This window comes from Scyliorhinus canicula, unplaced genomic scaffold (genome assembly GCF_902713615.1).
Source record: "Scyliorhinus canicula unplaced genomic scaffold, sScyCan1.1, whole genome shotgun sequence".
NCBI classification, from domain to species: domain Eukaryota; kingdom Metazoa; phylum Chordata; class Chondrichthyes; order Carcharhiniformes; family Scyliorhinidae; genus Scyliorhinus; species Scyliorhinus canicula.
In genome coordinates, this window is record NW_024055492.1 from 158,825 (window position 1) to 185,022 (window position 26,198).

Genomic DNA, 26,198 nt, shown 5'->3' on the forward strand with positions numbered 1-26,198 from the left:
AGAGAGAATTCAATCACCAGTCTGGATTTGGATTATGGGGAATCGGTTTTAGCATACGGATAAGAGGGACAAGGGTGCTAAAAAAATTATGTTGCATAAATAGATATTTTAAGAACATCTCTATAATGTTTCAGCCTGTAAACTACATGGCGTCTTGTAATGTCAGTAACTGAGTTCTTAGTCCAGAGAACCGTTTACTTCCAAACTCCCTGCTTGGGGACTGGGAAGATATTGAGTTAATAATCTCCCTCTCTCTGGTCAGGTCAGCAAATTGCCTTTGGGTTCTCCCTGTTGGAGGTGGAGATACAGAGAGTTCACTCATCACCTTCCTTCTCTTTTGGTTGGGAAAGTGGAGGTAAAATGTGTTAGTATTGCCCCTTTGCTCTCTTTGTTGGGGAAGTGGGGAGGCAGTGGATTAAATAATGTCCTTCCACTCATTGTTGGAAGCGGGTGTCCAGTGGATTAACTAATGTACACCCCCCTCATTGTTGGAAGCGGATGTACAGTGGATTAACTAATGTACCCCCCCCCCCCTCATTGTTGGAAGCGGATGTACAGTGGATTAACTCAGCCCACCACCGTCTCTTTGTTGGGGAAGTGGGGGCACAATGTGTTAACTAATGCTCCTCCCCTCGCTTTGTTGGGGAAGTGGGGGCACAGTGTGTTAACTAATGCTCCTCCCCTCGCTTTGCTGGGGAAGTGGGGGCACAGTGTGTTAACTAATGCTCCTCCCCTCGCTTTGCTGGGGAAGTGGGGGTACAGTGTGTTAAGTAATGCCCCAACCCCTCTCTTTGTTGGGGACGTGGGGAGACAATGGATTAACTAATGCCCCTCTCTTTGTTGGTGAAGTGGGGGTACAGTGTATTAACTAAAGCTCCTCCCACTCTCTATGTTGGGGAAGTGGGGGTACAGTGAATTAACTAAAGACCCTCTCTCTATTGGGGAAGTGGGGGTACAGTGGATTAACTAATACCCCTCCCCTCCCTCTATTGAGGAAGTGGGGGTACAGTGGATTAACGAATGCCCTTCCCCCTCTCTCTTTGTGGGAGGTGGGTGGGTGGGTGGGGAGACAGTGGAATAACTAATACCCCTCCCGCTCTCTCTGTTGGGGAGGTGGGGGTACAGTGGATTAACAATTTCACTTTCCCCTCTCTTTGACTGGAGATTGTTGGTCCATGTTTCTGTGTGACCCTCAAATCAGTTCCCAGTGGGTCTCATGCAGCAACTTAAAGCTGACATTAATTTTAAAGGGATGGACAATGAGAGAAGCAGGAACACCGAGATCTAAATGTGATGGGTTTGTTTGTCTGAAATGGGAAATTGTCCGATTTCTCCTCATGTGGAGGAAAGTCAATGAAGATATTTTGCTGAATCCTGGAATGAATGAGTTTTACTCTGTCTCTAACCCAGGGGTATTTGAGCTGGGAGCTCTGGTTGTATCAGACTTGGGGCTGAGACCTGTAGAAATCCGGGTCTCATTGACCAGGGACTGGTTTAAAATCGCTGGATTTTAAAGCAGACCAAGACAGGCCAGCAGCACGGTTCAATTCCCGTACCAGCCTCCCCGAAAAGGTGCCGGAATGTGGCGCTGAGGGGCTTTTCACAATAACTTGACTGAAGCCTACTTGTGACAATAAGTGATTTTCATTTCATTTTCAGATCTAACATCAGTAAAGTGGAAACACCATTAATCAAGCGGCTGTATGTTTAAATCACAATTAGAGGAAACGTTTTTATTATTTTTATTTTAGTTCGAAATATAACCAATCGATTCTCATTGACATGAATTAACGGTGTCCATCAGAGCGAGGGAAATGTTCACAAAACTGGGTTTACCGCTGGATTTATCAACCGTTCTGTTGATGATCTTCAAGGGGATGGCTTCATGTCCCACCACACAGGAGTAAGAAGCGCCGCTGGCCCACTCCTCCGCTGCAATGGATAACAGGCTGTACATGAAGAAGGAGCTATTGCCGTTCTCCGCCATCACCTCGGTGTTCTTGTAGTTCCCGGGATTCACCGGCTTGTCATTGACGGTCCACTTGACGAAGATCTCTCGGGGGGAGAAACCTCTCACTAAGCAGCTGAGGGAGACGAATCTCTGAGCGGAGACATCTTCAGCCGAGGGCAGGAGGACAGAGACGGACGGTTCCCGCGGGTTGGGATCTGCAGAAAATGTACAATAAATGTCAATAAAATGGGGAATTCCGGAGACAATGGAACCGCGGGTTAGATGTGAGAGAAATGTGTTTTGTGTTGGATTTTAAAGGTTTCCATTTTCCACTTTGGGGTATGTCCGGGTTCCCAGCTCGGAGCAGAGGTGGACACAATCCTTTTCCCTGAGAATTTACGGATATTGGATTCGAAAGTTTCAGAAAGTGTACAGCAGGGAAACAGGCCATTCGGTCCGCCTGTTCTGTGTTGGTGTATAAACTCCACACGAGGCTCCTCCCACCTTACCCCAAGAAGATTGGACAACTGCCAAAGTAACACCCTTATTCAAAAGGGGAGGGAGTCAAACACAGGTAACTATAGGCCAGGGACCTTAACATCTGTCAGTGAAAAACGGTTCGAGTCCATTATAACAGATCCAATAGCTGAGCATTTCGAAATACTCAATATAATCAAACAGAGTCAGCACGGCTTCGGGAAGGGTAAATCATGCCTGACAAATTTAGTGCCCTTATTTGAGGTGATGACGAGAAGGCGAGAGAGGGAGGGGGAGGGGGTGGGGCAATAGATGTAATATACATGAATTTCAAAACGGTGATTGATAAATGAATGTACTATTCCCATGTTTGCAGATGGCAAAAAATAGGTAAAAAGGCAAGTGGTGAGGATTACAGGAAATCCACAGAGGGACAGAGAATGTGAGGTTCGACACTTTGGTAGGAGGAAGAACATAAATAATTATTATTTATATAGAGAAAGACTGAAGAAAGCTGAAGTAACGGGGGAATTGGGGGCCCTCGTGCAGAAACCACAAAAAGCAAGTTCTGCAGGTAATATGGAGGCAAATTGAATGCTGATCTTTATTTTAAAGGGAGTAGAATATAACAATGGGGAAGCCTAGCTAAAACTGGGGAATTAGTTAGACAACACCTGATATACTTTGAATAGTTTTGGTGCCCGTATCTAAGGAAGACAGATTGGTTTTGAAGGCAGTCCAGAGAACGATCACGAGGTTGATCCCGAGTATGGAGGGATTTTCTTACGGGGAGAGGTTAAGTCGGCTGGGCTGTACTGATTGGAGTTTAGAAGAATGAAGACGACCTCAGATTCTGGGTCGGTCAGTACGTTCAAGGTTGAGGGACACATATTTTAAATCAGTAAAAGCATCAAGAGATATGGTGATAAGGCGGGAAAGAGGAGTTGAAGATTATCACATCAGATCTTACTGAAGGCTGGACCGGTGTTGATGGGCCCAATGGCCTACATCTGCTCATAAGTCTTGTGGTCTATGGTCTCGCTTCATCTAAACCCAATATCACTGGGTTTAATTCATTGTTCATTCATCTGCATATCAATTTCCCCCTTAAACTCTAAATGCCCAGAGTATTCAGTTAGTGGAATTGCCAATCAGAATGGACCATAAATACACTGAATGCTAAATACTGACCGCTGCACTGACACTAGAAATAGACACAATGACTCACTTATTGCTTCAGTCTCACCGCTCACCTATTTTTTTGTGAGTTGAAATTCTTAAAGGAGTTGGCAGGTCCTGATGGCTCGCCACACAGTCAAACACAGCCCCACTCAGCCAGGCTTGTGTGGAGATGTTTAATTTGCTGACCACGCTCTCAGTATCTGCCCCAGGCTGGTCGGCAATCTCTGATTTCAGCGGCTTCTTCGCTTCACTCCAGGACACGTTGACTCCATAAGGAGCATTCGAAATGACGCAGGTTAAGGTTACAGTCGCCTCCAGTAAGACCTGTTCTATTGGTGGTGGCAGTATTGTTACTGAGGCATCAGTGCAAACGGAAGGATCTGTGAATGAAAAAAGTGGAAATCAACCCAAGTTTCATCTTCAGAATCAGGACAGCAGGATTCAGCGTTCACTCACTCAATGGGAATAAATCAACTTCGAAATAACAACCTCTAATGATCGCCTTTAAATCTTCTATACACAATGGATAACCAGTTTGGTTTGTGAAAACTATTCTCATTGTGAAATACAGTCAGCCTCGAAACCATTCTAATGAATCAGTATTACAGCATTCCCAATACAAATATTCCAGTCCTGATCTCAGAATCCTAATATGGAAGGCTGCTTGATAAATATCTTGAATGAATTTTTCAAAATCTTCGCCCCGAGCTGGTTTCAGTAAAGGGTTCCAGACAGCCATTGCCTCTGCAATTTAATCAGCTGTCTCGGGATAAAGCTGATATCAAATCCACCTCACTCCCTAAATTACTTCAGGTGAGAGGGAAACATTTATTTCTATACTGATCAAATCCTGAATGGTGATCAATCCAAATGCATCTCTTACATCAGAATGAAACACAAACTACATGGCAGTAAATTCGAAGTTATTCTGTGCTTTGCACTAACTTCAGTAAATTACTGTGCAGGATGATTTATTGTTTCCTCTGTTTGGGCCTCTTACCAGACGCGGTGATGTTGTGACTTTGGGTGACCCCTTGATGAATGACCTGGCAGGTATAGACCGCTTTGCTGAACCATTCCCCAGCAGAGACTGTCAGTCGACTGCTCGCCGAGAAGTTCCCGTTCACTTCACAGGCGGGAGAGGTGACAATTCCTGAACCCATGGCTTGTCCATTCTTCAGCCACTTCACCGTCATTGACTTTGGACTGAAATCGTTGATTGAACAGACCATGGTTGCAAATTTCTGTCTTGTGATTTCTTCATTGGAACTCACGGTGAGGAGAACATTTGGATGGATGTCAGGTAGAGGACCTTCAAGAAACAGAAATTAGACATTTCTTGAAGAAGATGTTGTAAGGAATAAAATGACTAATTATATTTTCAGTTTCTCGGTGGTCACTATTTCTCTCAGGAATCAGAACTGTGCAGAGAACCATCAATGTGTTATGACCAAAGATTTAAATAAAGTAATCAAAGCGTCTGTTTCTCACAGTTTTCACAACACTTACATGTCATTCCAATGCTCTTGTCTGAGCCGCTGTGTCGAACCTCACAGCTGATTTTGCTGCATGCCCCCTCTGACTCGGTGATGATTAACTGGCTGCTCAGAGTGTAGGTTCCCTTCTTGTTTCTCACTGACGGGTATTTCTTAACTCCAGTGGTGATCTGCTGCCCATCTTTCTTCCAGGTAAGACTGGTGATTTCTGGGGAGTAGTCCATCGCCAAACAGCCGAAGGTCACAGAGCCGTCAGTGTTGTGTTGCTGACAGGAGGAGACCAGACTGTAGAGAGTGGGCGGAGACAGTGTCGCTGGGAGAGAATGGCCAATTGAACAAGTTAAACTCTGGGACTTGTCATTAAGATATCATACAACTTAGAATTTGGATACAGTTACAAATTTATCCTCACATGTTCGCATTAAAACTGCATCAATACTTGAGCTTCTGTTACTTCTAACATTTGAGAATCACCATTTGTTTATTCCTTCTGTAGAAACTCACATCTCTTTCTCCATTTCTAACACCTCGCAGAAATGTAGCATTTTGATGTCATCTGAAAACGTACCATTCATTACTTTCAATGAGCAGAGCGGAGGGTTTTCCCAATTATTTATGCCACCAATGTTTTTTTCCATCAACTGCACTTTGTGATAAAGAAGTTGTCTCTCCATTTCTGTCATTGCTATTTTGGAAATTGCCTGTGTTCAAACTGACTGATGTCCCCCCTCTCTCCACCTCACTACCCCCACTCCCCAAAACAAGGAGTCGTGACTTTGCTTCAGAAAAATCTTCCAGGTACTTACATAATGACGATAACATTCTACATTTGAGCACATGTGCAAGTAACTCCAAAATTCTCCAATTACAGGACCCTGGACATTAAAAGCGGGATGCGGCCATTCGGTCCCTCAGGTCTCCTGCACCATTCAATATGATTATGGCGGAGCAGATTGTGGGATGAACTCCGCATTCCATGTATCCGCGATAATCAGCTTCCTGTCCTTTTCCCAGCTCTCTGATCTTTCCTCCACTTCTATAATTTGCCCAGCTGCACCTTTCCAGGTTGTTTGCTCTTTGCCTCAGCTTCTGGAACTTTCCACTTGCTCTTTGTGCTTTTCCCCAGAACATGGCACTTTGCCCCCTGATTATTGGCTTTTGCCCCAGCAATGATCATTTTTCCCCTTGTTCCTGCAGCTTCTCTCCCCGGTCTGCGCTCAGCTCTCTGGTCATCTCACCTGCTCACTACTCAGCTCTCGTCTTTCCCAGGCTCCCTATACTTTAACCCAGTTTTATACCATTTCCCAGGCTCCATGTGTTCCCGACCACCCCCCCCCCCCCGACCCCCACCTCCCCTACCCAGCTCGCTGCCGTTTCCGAGGCTCCCTGTGATTTCCCCAGCTCTCTACCTTTTCCCAGGCTCCTTGTACTTCCCCCCCCCCCCCAGCTCTCTGCCTTTTCCCAGGCTCCCCACACTTTTCCCCAGCTCTCTACCTATTCCCAGGCTCCCTGTGCTTTCCCCAACTCTCTACCTTTTCCAAGGCTCCCTGTACTTCCCCTCAGCTCTCTGCCTTTTCCCAGGCTCCCCACACTTTTCCCCAGCTCTCTACCTTTTCCCAGGCTCCCTGTGCTTTCCCCAACTCTCTACCTTTTCCCAGGCTCCCTGCGCTTTCCCCAGCTCTCTACCTTTTCCCAGGCTTCCTGTGCTTTCCCCAACTCTCTGCCTTTTCCCAGGCTCCCTGCGCTATCCCCAGCTCTCTACCTTTTCCCAGGCTCCCTGTGCTTTTCCCCAGCTCTCTGCCTTTTCCCAGGTTCGCTGTGCGTCCCCCAGATCTCTACCGTTTCTAATACTCCCCGCAATTTCCCCCAGCTTTCTGCCTTTTCCCAGGTACGCTGAGCTATTCCCCAGTTCTCTACCTTTTCCCAGTCTCCCTGTGCTTCCCCCCAACTCTCTACATTTTCCCAGACTCCCGGCACTTCTCTTCAGGTCTGAGCTTTCGCCCCGCTTCCTGCCTTTTCCGGACTCCTTTTGCTTTCCTCCAGCTCTCAAACTTTTCCCAGTCTCCCTGTGATTTGCCCCAGCTCTCTCCCTTGTCCCAGGCTCCCTGCACTTTCTCCTAGCTCTCTAACGTTCCAAGGCTCCCTGTGCTTTCCCCCAGCTCTCCACCTTTTCCCAGGCTCCCTGTGCTTTCCCCCAGCTCTCCACCTTTTCCCAGTCCCCCTGTGCTTTCCCCCAGCTCTCCACCTTTTCCCAGTCTCCCTGTGCTTTCCCCCAGCTCTCCACCTTTCCCCAGTCTCCCTGTGATTTCCCCCAGCTCACTACCGTTTCCCAGGCTCCCTGTGATTTCCCCCAGCTCACTACCTTTTCCCAGGCTCCCTGTGCTTTTCCCCAGCTCTCTATTCTTTCCCAGGCTCCCTGCGCTCCCCCCCCCCCCCCCCCGGTCTCTACCTTTTCCCAGGCTTCCTGCACTTTTCACCACTTCTCTACCTTTTCCCAGTCTCCCTGCACTTTTCCCCAACTCTCTGCCTTTTCCCAGTCTCTCTATGCTTTCCCCCGGCTCTCTGCCTTTTCCCAGTCTCCCTGCGCTTTTCCCCAACTCTCTACCTTTTCCCAGGCTCCCTGTGCTTTCCCCCAGCTCTCTACCTTTTCCCAGTCTCCCTGTGATTTCCCCCAGCTCACTATCTTTTCCCAGGATCCATGTGCTTTCCCCCAGCTCTCTACCTTTTCCCAAGCTTCCTGTGCTTTCCCCCATCTCTCTATTCTTTCCCAGGCTCCCTGCGCTCCCCCCCCCTCTACCTTTTCCCAGGCTCCCTGTGCTGCCGCCCCGCTTCCTGCCTTTTCCGGACATCTTTTGCATTCTTCCAGCTCTCAAACTTTTCCCAGTCTCCCTGTGATTTCCCTCAGCTCTCCACCTTTTCCCAGTCTCCCTGTGATTTCCCCCAGCTCACTACCTTTTCCCAGGCTCCCTGTGCTTTTCCCCAGCTCTCTATTCTTTCCCAGGCTCCCTGCGCTTCCCCCCCCCCCCCGTCTCTACCCTTTCCCAGGCTTCCTGCACTTTTCACCACTTCTCAATCTTTTCCCAGTCTCCCTACGCTTTTCCCCAACTCTCTGCCTTTTCCCAGTCTCCCTATGCTTTCCCCCGGCTCTCTGCCTTTTCCCAGTCTCCCTGCGCTTTTCCCCAACTCTCTACCTTTTCCCAGGCTCCCTGTGCTTTTCCCCAGCTCTCTACCTTTTCCCAGTCTCCCTGTGATTTCCCCCAGCTCACTACCTTTTCCCAGGCTCCCTGTGCTTTTCCCCAGCTCTCTATTCTTTCCCAGGCTCCCTGCGCGTCCCCGTCCCCCCCCGTCTCTACCTTTTCCCAGGCTTCCTGCACTTTTCCCCAACTCTCTACCCTTTCCCAGTCTCCCTATGCTTTCCCCCGGCTCCCTGCCTTTTCCCAGTCTCCCTGCGCTTTTCCCCAACTCTCTACCTTTTCCCAGGCTCCGTGTGCTTTCCCCCAGCTCTCTACCTTTTCCCAGTCTCCCTGTGCTTTCCCCCAGCTCTCTACCTTTTCCCAAGCGTCCTGTGCTTTCCCCCATCTCTCTATACTTTCCCAGGCTCCCTGCGCTCCCCTCCCCCCCTCTTCCTTTTCCCAGGCTCCCTGTGCTGCCGCCCCGCTTCCTGCCTTTTCCGGACATCTTTTGCTTTCTTCCAGCTCTCAAACTTTTCCCAGGCTCCCTGTCCTATTCCCCAGCTCTCGAACTTTTCCCAGGCTCTCTGTCCTATTCCACAGCTCTCTACCTTTTCCCAGGCTCCCGGTGATTTCCCCCAGCTCTCTACCTTTTCCCAGGCTCCCGGTGCTTCCACCCAGCTCTCTACATTTTCCCAAGCTTCCTGTGCTTTCCCCCATCTCTCTATTCTTTCCCAGGCTCCCTGCGCTTCCCCCCCCCCCCCCCCCCACACCGTCTCTACCTTTTCCCAGGCTCCCTGCACTTTTCCCCAGCTCTCGGCCTTTGCCCAGGCTCCCTGTGCTTTTCCCCACTTCTCTACCTTTTCCCTGTCTCCCTATGCTTTCCCCCGGCTCTCTGCCTTTTCCCAGTCTCCCTGTGCTTTCCCCCGGCTCTCTGCCTTTTCCCAGGCTCCCTGTGCTTTCCCCCAACTCTCTTCCTTTTCCCAGGATCCTTGTGCATTTCCCCAGCTCCCTACCTTTTCCAAAGCTTCCTGTGCTTTCCCCCAGCTCTCTATTCTTTCCCAGGCTCCCTGCGCATTCCCCTCCCGCCCCCCACCCCCTTTCCCGTCTCTACCTTTTCCCAGGCTTCCTGCACTTTTCACCACTTCTCTACCTTTTCCCAGTCTCCCTACGCTTTTCCCCAACTCTCTGCCTTTTCCCAGTCTCCCTATGCTTTCCCCCGGCTCTCTGCCTTTTCCCAGTCTCCCTGCGCTTTTCCCTAACTCTCTAACTTTTCCCAGGCTCCCTGTGCTTTTCCCCAGCTCTCTACCTTTTCCCAGTCTCCCTGTGATTTCCCCCAGCTCACTACCTTTTCCCAGGATCCATGTGCTTTTCCCCAGCTCTCTACCTTTTCCCAGGCTCCCCGCACTTTTCCCCAGCCCTCTACCTTTTCCCAAGCTTCCTGTGCTTTCCCCCATCTCTCTACTCTTTCCCAGGCTCCCTGCGCTCCCCCCCCCCCCCCCTCTACCTTTTCCCAGGCTCCCTGTGCTGCCGCCCCGCTTCCTGCCTTTTCCGGACATCTTTTGCTTTCTTCCAACTCTCAAACTTTTCCCAGGCTCCCTGTCCTATTCCCCAGCTCTCGAACTTTTCCCAGGCTCACTGTCCTATTCCCCAGCTCTCTACCTTTTCCCAGGCTCTCGGTGATTTCCCCCAGCTCTCTACCCTTTCCCAGGCTCCCGGTGCTTCCACCCAGCTCTCTACAATTTCCCAAGCTTCCTGTGTTTTCCCCCAACTCTCTATTCTTTCCCAGGCTCCCTGCACTCCCCCCCCCCCCCCCCACCGTCTCTACCTTTTCCCAGGCTCCCTGCACTTTTCCCCAGCTCTCGGCCTTTGCCCAGGCTCCCTGTGCTTTTCCCCACTTCTCTACCGATTTGGGGCAGCAGGGTAGCATGGTGGTTAGCATAAATGCTTCACAGCTCCAGGGTCCCAGGTTCGATTCCCGGCTGGGTCACTGTCTGTGTGGAGTCTGCACGTCCTCCCCCTGTGTGCGTGGGTTTCCTCCGGGTGCTCCGGTTTCCTCCCACAGTCCAAAGATGTGTGGGTTAGGTGGATTGGCCATGCTAAATTGCCCGTAGTGTCCTAATAAAAGTAAGGTTAAGGGGGGGCTTGTTTGGGTATAGGGTGGATATGTGGGTTTGAGTGGGGTGATCATGGCTCGGCACAACATTGAGGGCCGAAGGGCCTGTTCTGTGCTGTACTGTTCTATGTTCTATGTTCTACCTTTTCCCAGTCTCCCTATGCTTTCCCCCGGCTCTCTGCCTTTTCCCAGTCTCCCTGTGCTTTTCCCCGGCTCTCTGCCTTTTCCCAGGCTCCATGTGCTTTCCCCCAACTCTCTTCCTTTTCCCAGGATCCTTGTGCCTTTCCCCAGCTCTCTACCTTTTCCCAAGCTTCCTGTGCTTTCCCCCAATTCTCTATTCTTTCCCAGGCTCCCTGCGCTTCCCCCTCCCGCCCCCACCCCCTTCCCCGTCTCTACCGTTTCCCAGGCTCCCTGCACTTTTCCCCACTTCTCTACCTTTCCCAGGCTCCCTGCGCTTTTCCCCAAGCTCGCTACCTTTTCCCAGGCGCCCTGCACTTTTCCCCACTTCTCTACCTTTTCCCAGTCTCCCTGTGCTTTCCCCCGGCTCTCTGCCTTTTCCCAGGATCCTTGTGCCTTTCCCCAGCTCTCTACCCTTTCCCACGCTTCCTGTGCTTTACCCCAATTTTCTACCTTTTCCCAGGCTCCCTGTGCTTTCCCCCAACTCTCTGCCTTTTCCCAGGATCCTTGTGCCTTTCCCCAGCTCTCTACCTTTTCCCACGCTTCCCGTGCTTTTCCCCAATTTTCTACCTTTTCTCAGGCTCCCTGTACTTTCCCCAAGCTGTCTACCTTTTCCCAGGCTCCCTGCACTTTTCCCAAGTTCACTACCTTTTCCCAGGCTCCCAGCGCTTTTCCCCAAGCTCACTACCTTTTCCCAGGCGCTCTGTACTTTCGCCCCGCTTCCTGCCTTTTCCGGAATTCTTTTGCTTTCATCCAGCTCTCAAACTTTTCCCAGGCTCTCTGTCCTATTCCCCAGCTCTCTGCCATTTCCCAGGCTCCTGGTGTTTCCCCCCCGGCTCTCTGCCTTTTCCCAGCCTACCTATGCTTTCCCCCCGGCTTCCTGCCTTTTCCCAGCCTCCCTGTGCTTTCCCCCGGCTCTCTGCCTTTTCCCAGTCTCCACGTGCTTTTCCCCAGCTCTCTACCTTTTCCTAGGCCCCCTGCACTTTCCTCGGCTCTCTGCCTTTTCCCAGTCTCCCTGTGCTTTTCCCCAGCTCTCTGCCCTTTCCCAGGCTCCCTGTGCTTTCCCCCAGCTCTCTACCTTTACCCTGGCTTCCCGCAGTTTTCCCCAGCTCTCTACCTTTTCCCAGACACTGTGCTTTCCCCCAGCTCTCTAACGTTTCCCAGGATCCCTGTGCTTTCCCCCAACTCTCTGCCCTTTCCCAGTCTTCCTGTGCTTTTCCCCAGCTCTCTACCTTTTCCCAGACACTGTGCTTTCCCCCACCTCTCTAACGTTTCCCAGGATCCCTGTAATTTCCCACCCCCGCTTCCTGCCTTTTCCAGACTCCTTTTGCTTTCCTTCAGTTCTCAAACTTTTCCCAGGCTCCCTGTGCTTTTCCCCAACTCTCAACCTTTTCCCAGTCTCCCTGTGCTTTTCCCCAACTCTCAACCTTTTCCCAGGCTCCCTGTGCTTTTCCCCAGCTCTCTAACGTTTCCCAGGCTCCCCGCACTTCCCCCCAGCTCTCTACCTTTCCCCAGGATCCCTGTGCTTTTCCCCAGCTCTCTGTCATTTCCCAGGCTTCCTGTGCTTTTCCCCAATTTTCTACCTTTTCCCAGGCTCCCTGTGCTTTTCCCCAGCTCTCTACCTTTTCCCAGTCTCCCTGTGCTTTCCCCCAGCTCTCTGCCCTTTCCCAGGCTCCCTGTGCTTTCCCCAGCTCCCTACCTTTACCCTGGCTCCCCGCAGTTTTCCCCAGCTCTCTGCTTTTTCCAGGGTTCTCTGTGCTATTCCATGGCTCTTTGTCATTTTTCCTCTCCCTCTATATTTTCCCACGTCCTCTTTACCCACGTTCTCCCAGCCCCCTTGCCAGGCACCCACGTTTGGCCACCACTCGCTCTCGCTCCTCGCTCCAATTCTCTGTTCCTCTCTCGTTGCAGACTAACTCTCGCCCATTTAGTGAGCAAGGGGACAAGTGAATGAGGGTGAGCGAGCAGGGGTGTGATTTAGGGCTGGAGTGAGAAGAGGGTGGCTGGGTGTGTCAATGTGCGTGCATTAACAATGGTGGGCGCTTATGAGTGTGGAGCATGAGGATGGGTGTGTGATTAAAAATGAGTGAGGATGGATTGGTGAGTGAGGGAGGATGTATGGGCGACGGTGGTGCTTGAAAATAAATGAGCTCAGTGAGAAGTCTCACAACACCAGGTTAAAGTATAACAGGTTTGTTTCAAACACTAGCTTTCGGAGCACAGCTCCTTCCTCAGATGAATAGAACATAGAACAGTACAGCACAGAACAGGCCCTTCGGCCCTCGATGTTGTGCCGAGCAATGATCACCCTACTCAAACCCACGTATCCACCCTATACCTGTAACCCAACAACTCCCCCCCTTAACATTACTTTTTAGGATACTACGGGCAATTTAGCATGGCCAATCCACCTAACCCACACATCTTTGGACTGTGGGAGGAAACCGGAGAACCCAGAGGAAACCCACGCACACAGGGGGAGGACGTGCAGACTCCGCACAGACAGTGACCCAGCCGGGAATCGAACCTGGGACCCTGGAGCTGTGAAGCATTTATGCTAACCACCATGCTACCGTGCTGCCCGAATGAAGAGGTATGTTCCAGAAACATGCATACAGATTTCTGTCTGTATATATTTCTGGAACCTACCTTTTCACTCACCTGAGGAAGGAACTGCGCTCTGAAAGCTCGTGTTTGAAACAAACCTGTTGGACTTTAATCTAGTGTTGTCAGACTTCTTACTGAGCTCACCCCAGTCCAACGCCGGCATCACCACATCATGTAAATACATGGGTGGGCGGTTTGGTGTTGAGTGAGAGTTTGGGTGAGCTGAGCTTCATGAATGTGGCTGCGTGAGTAATGGAGGGTGGATGAGTGATGGAGAGTGAGTGATAGTGTGTGAGTGAGCATGTGTGAATGAGGCCTACTGAGTGAGTGAAGGTAGGTGAATGAAGGTGAGGCTCAGTGAGGGCGGGGAAATGGGGTTGAGTAAATGAGGGTGGATGAGTGAGGGTGAATGAGTGTGGGTGAGTGAGGGTGGGTGAGTTATGAAAAGTGAGCGAGGGTGGGTGTGTGAGACTGGTTGAGTGAGGGGAGTGAATTAAGTTGTGTGGAGTGAGTGAATAAGTGAGTGTGAGTGAGTGAGGACTGGTGAGTGAGTGTGAGTGAGGGTTGGTGAGTGAGGGTGAGTGAGTGTGAGTGGGGTAGTTGAGTGTGGGTGAGCGAGTGTGAGTGAGGGTTGGTGAGTGAGGGTCAGTGAGTGTGAGTGAGTGTGGGTAGGGTGGGTGAGTGAGAGAGAGTGAATGAGGGTGCGTGAGGGTTGGTGAGTGAGGGTGAGTGGGGGTAAATGAGTGTGAGTGGGTGATTCAGTGTGGGTGAATGAGTGCGAGTAAGTGAGGGTGGGAGATGGTTGGTGAGTGAGGGTGAGTGAGGGTTGGTGAGTGAGGGTGAGTGAGTGTGAGTGAGTGTGGGTAGGGTGGGTGAGTGAGTGAGAGTGAATGAGGGTGGGAGAGGGTTGGTGAGTGAGGGTGAGTGGGGGTGAATGAGTGTGAGTGGGTGATTCAGTGTGGGTGAATGAGTGTGAGTGAGTGAGGGTGGGAGAGGGTTGGTGAGTGAGGGTGAGTGGGGGTGAATGAGTGTGAGTGGGTGATTCAGTGTAGGTGAATGAGTGTGAGTGAGTGAGGGTGGGAGAGGGTTGGTGAGTGAGGGTGAGTGAGGGTTGGTGAGTGAGGGTGAGTGAGTGTGAGTGGGGTAGTTGAGTGTGGGTGAGTGAGTGTCAGTGAGGGTTGGTGAGTGAGGGTGAGTGAGTGTGAGTGTGGGTAGGGTGGGTGAGTGAGTGAGAGTCAATGAGGGTGAGTGAGGGTGAGTGGGGATGAATGAATGAGGGTGGGTGAGGGCTGGTGAGTGAGTGTGAGTGAGTGGGGTGGTTGAGTGTGGGTGAGTGAATGTGAGTGTGGGTGAGGGTGGGCGAGTGAGTGAGAGTGAATGAGGGTGGGTGAGGGTTGGTGAGTAAGTGTGAGTGAGTGTGAGTGAGAGTTGGTGAGTGAGTGTGGTGATTGAGTGTGGGTGAGTGAGGCTGGATGAGTGTTGGTTAGTGAGGGTGGGTGTGTGAGACTGGGTGAGCGTTGGTTAGTGAGGGTGGGTGAGTGAGGCTGGGTGAGGGTTGGTTAGTGAGGGTGGGTGAGTGAGGCTGGGTGAGGGTTGGTTAGTGAGGATGGGTGAGTGAGGCTGGGTGAGGGTTGGTTAGTGAGGGTGGGTGAGTGAGGCTGGGTAGGGGTTGGTTAGTGAGGGTGGGTGAGTGAGGCTGGGTGAGGGTTGGTTAGTGAGGGTGGGTGAGTGAGGCTGGGTGAGGGTTGGTTAGTGAGGGTGGGTGTGTGAGACTGGGTGAGGGTTGGTTAGCGAGGGTGGGAGAGTGAGGCTGGGTGAGGGTTGGTTAGTGAGGGTGGGTGGGTGAGGCTGGGTGAGGGTGGGTGAGTGAGGGTGGGTGAGTGAGGCTGGGAGAGAGTTAGTTAGTGAGGGTGGGTGAGTGAGACTGGGTGAGGGTTGGTTAGTGAGGGTGGGTGGGTGAGGCTGTGTGAGGGTTGGTTAGTGAGGGTGGGTGAGGGTTGGTGAGTGAGGGTGGGTGAGTGAGGCTGGGTGAGGGTTGGTTAGTGAGGGTGGGTGAGTGAGGCCGGGTGAGGGCTGGTTAGTGAGGGTGGGTGAGTGAGGCTGGGTGAGGGTTGGTTAGTGAGGGTGGGTGAGTGAGGCCGGGTGAGGGCTGGTTAGTGAGGCTGGGTGAGGGTGGGTGAGGGTTGGTTAGTGAGGGTGGGTGAGTGAGGCTGGGTAGGGGTTGGTTAGTGAGGGTGGGTGAGTGAGGCTGGGTGAGGGTTGGTTAGTGAGGGTGAATGAGGGTGGGTGAGGGTTGGTTAGTGAGGATGGGTGAGTGAGGCTGGTTGAGGGTTGGTTAGTGAGGGTGGGTGAGTGAGGCTGGGTGAGGGTTGGTTAGTGAGGGTGGGTGAGTGAGGCTGGGTGAGGGTGGGTGAGTGAGGCTGGGTGAGGGTGGGTGAGTGCGGATTGGTGAGTGAGGCTGGGTGAGGGTTGGTTAGTGAGGGTGGGTGAGTGAGGCTGGGTGAGGGTTGGTTAGTGAGGGTGGGTGAGTGAGGCTGGGTGAGGGTGGGTGAGTGAGGCTGGGTGAGGGTGGGTGAGTGAGGCTGAGTGAGGGTTGGTTAGTGAGGGTGGGTGAGTGAGGCTGGGTGAGGGTTGGTTAGTGAGGGTGTGTGAGTGAGGCTGGGGGAAGGTTGGTTAGTGAGGGTGGGTGAGTGAGGCTGGGTGAGGGTTGGTTAGTGAGGGTGGTTGAGCGAGGCTGGGTGAGGGTTGGTTAGTGAGGGTGGGTGAGGGTTGGTTAGTGAGGGTGGGTGGGTGAGGCTGTGTGAGGGTGGGTGAGTGAGGCTGGGTGAGGGTTGGTTAGTGAGGGTGGGTGAGTGAGGCTGGGTGAGGGTTGGTTAGTGAGGGTGGGTGAGTGAGGCTGGGTGAGGGTTGGTTAGTGAGGGTGGGTGAGTTTGGCTGGGTGAGGGTTGGTTCGTGAGGGTGGGTGAGTGAGGCTGGGTGAGGGTGGGTGAGTGAGGCTGGGTGAGGGTGGGTGAGTGAGGCTGGGTGAGGGTTGGTTCTGTCTGCTGGAGAGAATGTGTGTGAGAGGGCTCTTGTCCCTGTGTGTGTTGGTGTGTGTCAGAGAGCATGTTTGTCTTTGTGCGCATGTGAGAGAGGGAAAGATTTTTTGGAAGACAGTGTGGATGTGTTTGTGCGAGATTAAGAGCCTGTGTGTGTTTGAGAATGGATGTGTGTGTGGGTGTGTGGGAGAGAATGACTTTGTGTAAGGCAATGTGTGTTTGAGTGAATGGCGTGTGTGTGTGAGAGAGAGAAAGGGAGAGAGAGAGAGACGGTGTGTGTGTGGATATGAGGGAGAGAGAGGCAGAGAAAGAGATAGACTTTGTGTGTGCGTGGGGGGGGGGGGGGGGTTATGAGGGAGAGAGAGACAGAGAAAGAGAGAGAGAGAGACTGTGTGTCTGTGTGTGGGGGGGGGGGGGGTATGAGGGAGAGAGAGAGACAGAGAAAGAGAGAGAGACTGTGTATGTGTGTGTGGGGGGGGGGGGGGGGGTGAGGGAGAGAGAGAGACAGAGAGAGAGACTGTGTGCGTGTGTGTGGGTATGAGAGAGAGGGAGAGAGACAGGAAGAGAGAGAAAGAGAGAGAGAGAGACTGTGTGTGTGTGGCGGGGGGTATGAGGGGGAGAGAGATTCAGAGAGAGAGACTGTGTGCGTGTGGGTATGAGGGAGAGGGAGAGAGACAGAGACAGAGATAGAGAGAGAGAGAGAGAGAGAGACTGTGTGTGTGTGGGGGGGGGGGGTGGGGGGTGGTATGAGGGAGAGAGAGAGACAGAGAGAGAGCGACTGTGTGCGTGTGTGGGGGGGGGGGGTATGAGGGAGAGAGAGAGAGAGACAGAGAGAGAGAGAGAGTCTGTGTGTGTGTGTGGGGGGGGATATGAGGGAGAGAGAGAGACAGAGAAAGAGAGAGAGAGAAAGAGACTGTGTGTGTGTGGGGGGGGGGGTATGAGGGAGAGAGAGAGAGAGAGACTGTGTGCGTGTGTGTGTGGGGATGAGGGAGAGAGAGAGAGAGACAGAGAGAGCCTGTGTGTGTGTGGGGGGGATATGAGGGAGAGAGAGAGACAGAGAAAGAGAGACAGAGAAAGAGACTCTGTGTGGGGGGGGGGGGGGGGGGTATGAGGGAGAGAGAGAGAGAGAGAGAGATTATGTGTGTGTGGGAATGAGGGAGAGAGAGAGGGAGACAGAGAGAGAAAGAGACTGTGTTTTTTGCAGTGTATTTGTGTGTGGGTGTGTGCAGAGAAGGATTTTGTGAAAAACTGTATGTTTGAGTGTGTCAGAGAGAGATAAACAGATAGAGAAAGAGGGGGTTTAGAGGGTGAAAGAGAGAGAGGGAGGGAGTGAGAGAGAGAGAGAGAGAAAGACAACGTGTGTTTAACAATGTGTTTGTGTGTCGGTGTCTCCGTGTGGGGATATAACGATCTTGTGAAAAACTGTGGTTGAGTGTGCCAGACAGAGGGGGAGGGAGAGAGAGAAAGGGAGAAAGAGAGAGAAGGCGGGGGAAGAGACAGAGAGAGGGAGAGAGAGACTGTGTGTGTTTGATAATGTGTGTGTAAGTGCGTGTTTGGGAGAGAAATATCTTGTGAAAGACAGTGTGTGTTTGAGTGTGTATGTGTGACAGACAGAGAAAGAGAAAGAGAGAGAGAGCCCATGTGTGTTTAGCAACGTGTCTGTGTGTTTGTGTGTGGGAGAGAACGGTTTTGTGAAATACATTGCGTGTTTGAGAGAGAGTGTGTGTGTGGTAGCGAGAGAAAGAGCCTGTGTGTGGGGGAGAGAAAGATTTTTGACATTGTTTGTGTGTGAGTAAGAGAGAGAGAGGCAGACAGATGAGGGTGGGGGGGGGGGGGGGGGGAGGAGGGGGAAAGAACCTGTGTGTGTTTGACAATGTGTTTGTGTGTGGGTGTGAGAGAGCAATATCTGTGGCACCATATCAAACACCAAGTTAAAGATTCACATTTCTCACAGATATAAGCCTTTTAAAGAAATCAAATTTTACTGGGAAATACAGGAGAACGAAGCAGAAGGTTTACAACCAGTCAGGAAGATTCCTGATCCCAACACAATGACCCCGCGCACAGAAACTGAACAAACACAAACGGTGCAACAATTGGGTTCCCAGCAGATAGATCTGTTCAATCTGCCAAATGCATTCAAATTGTTTGATTCCGATTGATCAGTAGCAGAATTGACCACAACAATAATTCTCTAACTTCTTCGAAATTAATTGATCATCATCTGAAAACTCCCTCAACTATTTGTCCCTTTCTTTCTCAAATTTCGAAATTTGGGCAAAACAGAATTTTGCTGAAAATGAGCGCATCAAATATTACAGATTGAGGGGAGTAACAGAGTTTCAGGGACATGGTGAGAATTAAAAAAACTGGGAAACATTCACATTGAAAACCGATTGCCTGATGTATCTAATTTCTTAATTAAACTTGATCAACAACATAATCGAGGTGAAACCTCCGAGTAAAGAAACGTATTATTTGCAAAATACATTTTCGATACAATTTCAAATTCTTTGACAGCTTTGATATTTTGCGCAACAGTCTGAAAATCAATTGTCGGAGGTCATTAATATTTAATTAATTAGCAGTAGTATTATATTGTAATTTATTGTTAATTGTCAGTTAGTTCTTCCATGAGGTGATGTGTACTCAATATTAAAACAATAAATAATTCAAACTTGTTTCTGCCTGGAACTTTGCTAAATTATTTAATTCAATCTTAAGCAGTGTTAAAGAATACAATGTTGAATTTCTGGGTGGAAGTATTCAGACATGTTAGGTGAACACTCTGTGTGCCCGAACAGACGCTGGAGTGTGGCGTCTAGGGGATTTTCACAGTAACTTCATTGCAGTGTTAATGCAAGCCTACTTGTGACAATAATAAAGAATATTATTACTTTTAATTGAATCTAATTAATTTTATATTTTACCTTTACTCCAACTACACTCTTTTAACCTACAAAAATGTTCAATATGCACATTTCAGAGCATGTTTATAAATCTTAAATTCCATTTATTCTCAGAGTGTAATTCACATGATAAACTTATGAGTGGAGTATTTTAAATATTTTTAATCAGGTTGACATCGCAGTAACTGCGATCGGGACACGTAACATCATCTGCTTGTTAAAGCAGGACTCCCGCGCGAAACTACATAGATAAATAAATAATGCCCCTGGCAGTTTGGGATCAATAAAGATGTTTCCTAGATTGAATGATTCAGACAATCCAAGCAATTTAATTATTAAAATAATGCTTCATTAAAGGAGATCCGAAATAATCAGCGTAAACCACAGTGAAAACAATTCATCCAGATCCTCTGCAGCACTGAAATATAACGTGCAAGTTAAGTCGAGATTTTCTGTTAAATTTAATATTTAATAAGGATTAACCAAGGCTCAGATCAAATCTATTCTTCTATTTTGCCATTTCTGTTTCCTATAATTCTATCCTATGTACAGCACAGAAATGGGAGCCAAGATGTTATTACTTATTGTACAGCTAATGTTTACCTTCTGTGATTAAATTTATCTATTTGAATTTCAAGCCTTTACTTTTCAATCACTCGCCAAATGCAGTTAACCATCCGACAATTCAAGTCGAACCATATGAACAATTCCTTGAACGTCAGCCACTTCCACATCTCGGAAACATTTTATGATCAGATTAATGCCAATTATCTCGCTATCCAACTACACATGGAATTGAATGAATGATATAGTTGAGTCGCACAGTAAGAATATAATAACTGGATCCATATATTGCTCAATTGCAATGTAAAATTCCGATTTAAGTGAAGCAAGAAATGTTCCCAACCTATAAACTTTTCTGGCCATGTTAATAGTGCGCAAATTGCAGCTAAATTGTGAAAGGTTATTGATGATTAATGATATTAATATAAAAACATCTTTGGTTGATATGTTATATTGCCACATTTTATTTGTTTGAATTGTACTAATTGACCCTCAAATTTTCAAAATTGTTAATCAATAGTTTCTGATTGCACCAAGGAAATATGTTCTGAATGGTTGTTGTAAACCATGGGTTATTCTGTAATTATCAACTAGAATTCAAAACTTGTTCTATCTTTATATCTTAATTTTTTTCTTAATTTCCAAAACCAGCCGATTGTCTGTCTACAGTCTTACTTCAAAACATTCAAACGCTTAGACTGTTGGCATTCAACCAGAAAATGTGTAACTGCTAGCTCAATGTCACCGAGTTTAAACAATGCAGAAACAATGCAGAAACAATGCAGGAACAATGCAGGAACAATGCAGAAACAATGCAGGAACAATGCAGGAACAATGCAGAAACAATGCAGAAACAATGCAGGAACAATGCAGGAACAATGCAGGAACAATGCAGAAACAATGCAGGAACAATGCAGGGACAATGCAGGAACAATGCAGGAACAATGCAGGAACAATGCAGAAACAATGCAGGAACAATGCAGGGACAATGCAGGGACAATGCAGGAACAATGCAGAAACAATGCAGGAACAATGCAGAAACAATGCAGGAACAATGCAGGAACAATGCAGGAACAATGCAGAAACAATGCAGAAACGCCAAATTTTTCACAAATTTTAAAGATTCAATGTCACCCGGACACACAATCTCCACAGCAGGAAAACATCAAATCACATCATTTAGCGGCTGAAACTCATTTTATGGAGAAGCACGTCACTTCGACAAAAACATTCAACAGAACCAATTGCAACATTGCAACAAAACCTCGATTAAATATACAGTCAACCAGCTCATCACCAAACGAATTAATTACAATATTAAATTAAACAGAAATATGTAACATTGCCACCGGCATTTTGAGCACGTAGATTATGTTCAATAAATCAAGATTGGAACTTTGCCACATTTAATTAATATTGTGTAATATTTCAAACAGTATCAGTAGATGTTGTATCAGGTGATAAAATCTAAAGCCATCAGATGTAACCTGGATTAAACACTGCAGAAACGCCAAACTGTTTAATAACAACTTTTAGGTATTTAAAGTAACCCAACACACTGTATCTCAGAAAATAAACTCCACACTACAACAACCAGGGACTGTATCCCTCACCAGCATCTTTTTGTCAAAAAATCACTTAATTCTATAACATTTTTCAGTAGAATCACATGAAACATTGCAAAGCATCTCAATACATAATCCACCAAACCACATTTCAGTGAACGAATGAATTTTTAAAACTGACAAAAATATAAAACAACGACTGAAGTAAAACAGTTAGTAAATAATTGAATTGTTCTTACCTGCAGTCACCGTCACCATGGTGCCTTGTCCCCAGTAGCCCAGATAGTCACAATGTCACATTCTCTGGGCAGCTCCATACAATAACCGAACCTGCACAAAATAGACAGAAATCCACTATTACTTTTAATATTCACAAACCAGAGGCAAAGTAAAGCCACGATGGATCTTCCTGTGATTATAATTATATTGGTGGATATCGTTCACACTTCGTAAATGATCCGAATGTTTAATGTATCACAGAGTAACACATGTACATGGCATTCAAACCACCTACTGATAATTGGATGATTATCACATAATTAACAATATTGAAACATGTAATTAGACAGTTTTGAACATAAATAATGTTTCACCGTGAATAAAGTTGGATTGTAAAAGCGAGCACTGAGCCAGCCTCAGTGAATTAGTGCTGAGGGGCTTTTTGTATTGACAGTAACTGCTGTGCCCCAGTTATCACAGTGAGACACAGCGTGTCAAATACTGCGGCAGACTGTTAACTGTAAAATACAGAGATTTAATTTCACTGCTCACTCAAAAACGTGATTCCGAATCGCCCAGCAGTGAACAAGTGAGATATTTCAACCTAGACTGGTTGTTCTAGTCGTAAAAGGAGTTGGGATACTTTTAATACCCCTGGTATAATATGATCAATAATACTAATGAAATGAAAATGTTACTTTTTTTTTACAGCAATGGTACTTCCACCTATTATTTGATTTAAGTTGCGTTTTCTTTGACAATCTGCTGTGGTGCTGATCACCAATTTGAACAAACTCTATCACTGAGGTTTTTGTATGAGGATGTCGCTGTGCACAGCACTGTGACCCACTGCTGTAGTCACAGTGACAGACACCCGCACAAAAACTGCACTCACTCTCTGTTCAATCCTGCTGCTCAATATTCACTTCAAATAGATGCGTAATTCTGATCACGTTTAGAATTCATGCAACATTTCACAAAGGTCTCCTCCGTATAACAGACATATACAAGATAACATAATATTTAGACCTGTAATTGCTACAACTGTTATCAGAGAAGATAAACACACTAAAGTCTCACCACATTAAGTACGTTGGTTTGTTAGATTTTACGATTACATTTTCTCCAGACTAATTTTGTAGGGAACAGTTTGGAATCTGGTTCACTGATATTAACATTACATTTGGATCAAGTACTGACCTTCAGGTTACGATGGACGTTGTTGAATTCCCTCTCGAGCTGTTCTTGTGCGGGTCCAGCCCTCGTTCCTCTCGCTGTGGTCTCTTGCACAGTAATAGATGGCGGTGTCTTCGGTCTTCAGGTTCGTCATGGCCAAAGCGAAGATGCTGTTTGAAAGGTCTTTGGACGCGGTTAATCGGCCTTGAATCGCTGAGGCGTAGTACTGATAGGATGAAGTGTAGTAGGCAGCCAGCCACTCCAGCCCCTGTCCGGGAACCTGCCGGACCCAGTGCATCCAGTTGCTGTTGAGATCGAAGCCGCTGGTTTTACAGGTCAGTCTCAGGGAGCCTCCGGGACGCCCGGTCTCTGCCTCCGGCTGAGTCAACACAACATCCGACTGGACACCTGTAAAAATATATCAAAAAGCCCGAGGATTAATGCTGGTGAAATGATTGGTGACTCTGGAACATTCCAGAGAGAGACTAACACTGAGACAGTAACAGTGAGAGACTTGGACAATAAAAACTACTCACGGGATAAGAAAGTCAGCAACAAACTGAGAGAAATGGCCCACCTCATCCTTCTGGTCATTTGGGGGAAATGGTTGTGTCAGGAACTCAGTGAACAAACCAGCTCCCGGACTGTTGGATTCGGGTCCCAGTGAGCGGCATTTAAATACCCGGCAGAAGGGGGCGGCTTTCCAGGCGCCGCCTGTTGATTCCCTGGTGGAGGTGGCGCCTGGATCCACGTCCCACCTTCCACACCCCCAACAGAATGAACACAGAGATTTACTATAGGTTATTATTAAAATAAACATTTATCTGTATCGGGATATTTGTTTGTCTGAATGGATTATTTGTAATGTCTCTCCTAATCCTAATGGCGAAATTACATTTGCCCACCTGGTAATAAAAACCTAATCCATTGTAAATTCAGTCTCTTTCTTTCGACACTCCAATATCAGGGGCTGAACCTAAACAGTTTAAATTATATTGTCAGGGAATAAATCGTCTGTCAGTCTGATTTGCAACACTCTCGGTCTCTATCCCATTAGAGCAATAAAGTATCATTTATCAGAGGAAATGTAACTAATGCGGGGATGAACAAAGTGATTCAATTTCCAGTGCGGATGGCTATCACTGTACAATGTGGGTCTGTAGATAAGTAGAAACTCCTCACATTACACCATGTTTCTCCTGGTATTTTTCGAACTGCCCCTGAGCCTCAGACAGTCCGGTGAACATTAACGGTAAAGAAGCCGCTTGCCTGATAATTCAGCAGTGAGTTGACAGAGAAACATAAAATTCATTCCAGCTTTTGACAGAGAAGTTAATGAATCAAAACGGACGCGGCGATCAGCAAAGTTATCCTTCAGCATCCAAATCATTGCCGCTAATTTTACTGACCAGCGGCTGTCTAACATTCACTGGTGTTGGGAACACAGGACATCAGGACTTTGCGGCAGATTAAGCAATATCAGAAGAATAAATGTTTTATTCTCCACTAAAGCAGGCCATGAACTGGTCATTTCTCCACTCATTGGCAGCAATAAGAGGGACTGTTAAATTATTGAAATCCAGACAAATTAAACACGGTGTTAATCGGGTATAAGAGACGACTCCGTTTAAAAGAGATCAACAACTCGGAGAATATTCCTGGATTCCCCGCGAGTTCAATGCAGTTTATTTACTTTTAATTTATTTTATTTTATTTTTTGTAATTGGAGTCATCTTATTGAACTTATGGATTGGGTCCATCAACAGCACTCACTCTCACTTCATTCGGTTCTTAACAAACGGACTTTAATAACTAGAGTGACCTTTACTCAGAACTAATATAAATTAAATAGCATCTGGTCAGGTTACTATTTTCCGATCATGTTTAATCTCAGAGTGAACAAAACATTCAGTGAATATATTTCTTTGCATGGATCACCATTTAAAACGTTTAGTTCATGTGAGACTGAAACATTTATTGTTTGAATGGATAAATCCCATTTAATCCATTCATATTCAGGCTAATCTGCCCCACACAGTATTTGGCAGCAATCCAGCCGCCTGCAGTCAGGGAGGCTCGAATGTTCAATGTTGTTTACAGGAAGCATCTGGATTTTTTTTCAGAGATCTGTTTGCTCAGTACTGACCGCTTGGCTGCAAGCCAACTTCAAACTCTTAACATTGTCAATGAGGACTATTTATAAACAAATCTACCCAGCAACAGTACTGGAGATCTTTTTATGTTTTAAATTGCGAACTTATTTGAACTGTTCCCATCTCTAAGGAAAGGAGATTTTTCCAGCTTTTCTAGCCTCTCTTAGCAACACTAACCGGCTGGAGGATCTCTCCCACACCTCATAACATTGTGATGATGGATAGAAATACAATCAGACTATCAGACAGGGGATACATTTTGTAATAAATAAAAATGTAATTCATGTGTTTTCCCCTTTATTCTTCCATGGAATGTGGGACTCACTGGCAAGACCACCATATGTTCCCTGTCCCTAATTGCTGTTGAACTGAGTGGGTCAGCTCAGAAGGAACTGAAGAGTCAGACATGTTGCTGTCTGACTGGAGCCACATGTAGGTGAGACCAGGGAGGAATGTCAGATTTCCTTCATTGATGAAGCAGAGGGGATTTCATGGTCACCATTATTATGTATTCCAAATTTATTAATTGAATTCAAATTCCACCACCGGCCATGTTGGGATTTGTACCCGAGTCCCCACAGAATTAGCCTGGGCCTTTGGATTACTGGTACAATAACATTAATACTACAGCACCACCTGCCAAATGATAAAGGGATGACTGCTTTTTTGTAGGGATGGATGTTGGTTGAATGCCTGAATATTTTGATTGAGGACTCAATGAATGTGGTTGATGGATGGATGGATAGATGGTCTGAAAGATGTTGTTCTACATTCTCAATTTTGCGCTTGATCAATTAAAGCAGGTGCTTCAAAGCGGGAACATGATTACATTGAGGAGGGATGGCTGTAATATTGTGGGCATGTAGTCATATCATGTACAATAAGTCACTCCAGATGTCCCTACCCAAATCAATTAAGACACCAGACTGAAAACAGAAATCCCGTGAAACTCTGTGGACAGCTGCAGACGTTGAATTACTTTCCAAAACAGAGTAATAACAAATCGGGATTTAAAGATTCATTAACGTCACATTAGTTGCCAGTATTTTCATTTCTACCGTCACTTCAAAAATCGGCACACACTACAGTCTGGAGATTCTGTGTGACGATGAGGTAATTACTAACCAATACAGATCAGAGGCTGCTGTGTGGCTGCACATTATCCTCAGTGCGGTTCAATTCCATTTCACATTGAATTCTGACGCAGATGTTACTTGTTGGTGACAGAATGGTCAATGCTATCTCAAATAAATTTAATCTCAATAAATTATGTTAAACATGGGAACAGGGCAGCACGGTAGCATGGTGGTTAGCATAAATGCTTCACAGCTCCAGGGTCCCAGGTTCGATTCCCAGCTGGGTCACTGTCTGTGCGGAGTCTGCACGTCCTCCCCGTGT

At 47.7% G+C, this 26,198-nt stretch overlaps 1 pseudogene; it reads right to left on the reverse strand.

The window, feature by feature from the left end:
- Nucleotides 1–1,718: 1,718 nt before the first annotated feature.
- Nucleotides 1,719–23,369, reverse strand: LOC119960231 (annotated as a pseudogene).
- Between the last annotated feature and the right edge of the window lie 2,829 nt (nucleotides 23,370–26,198).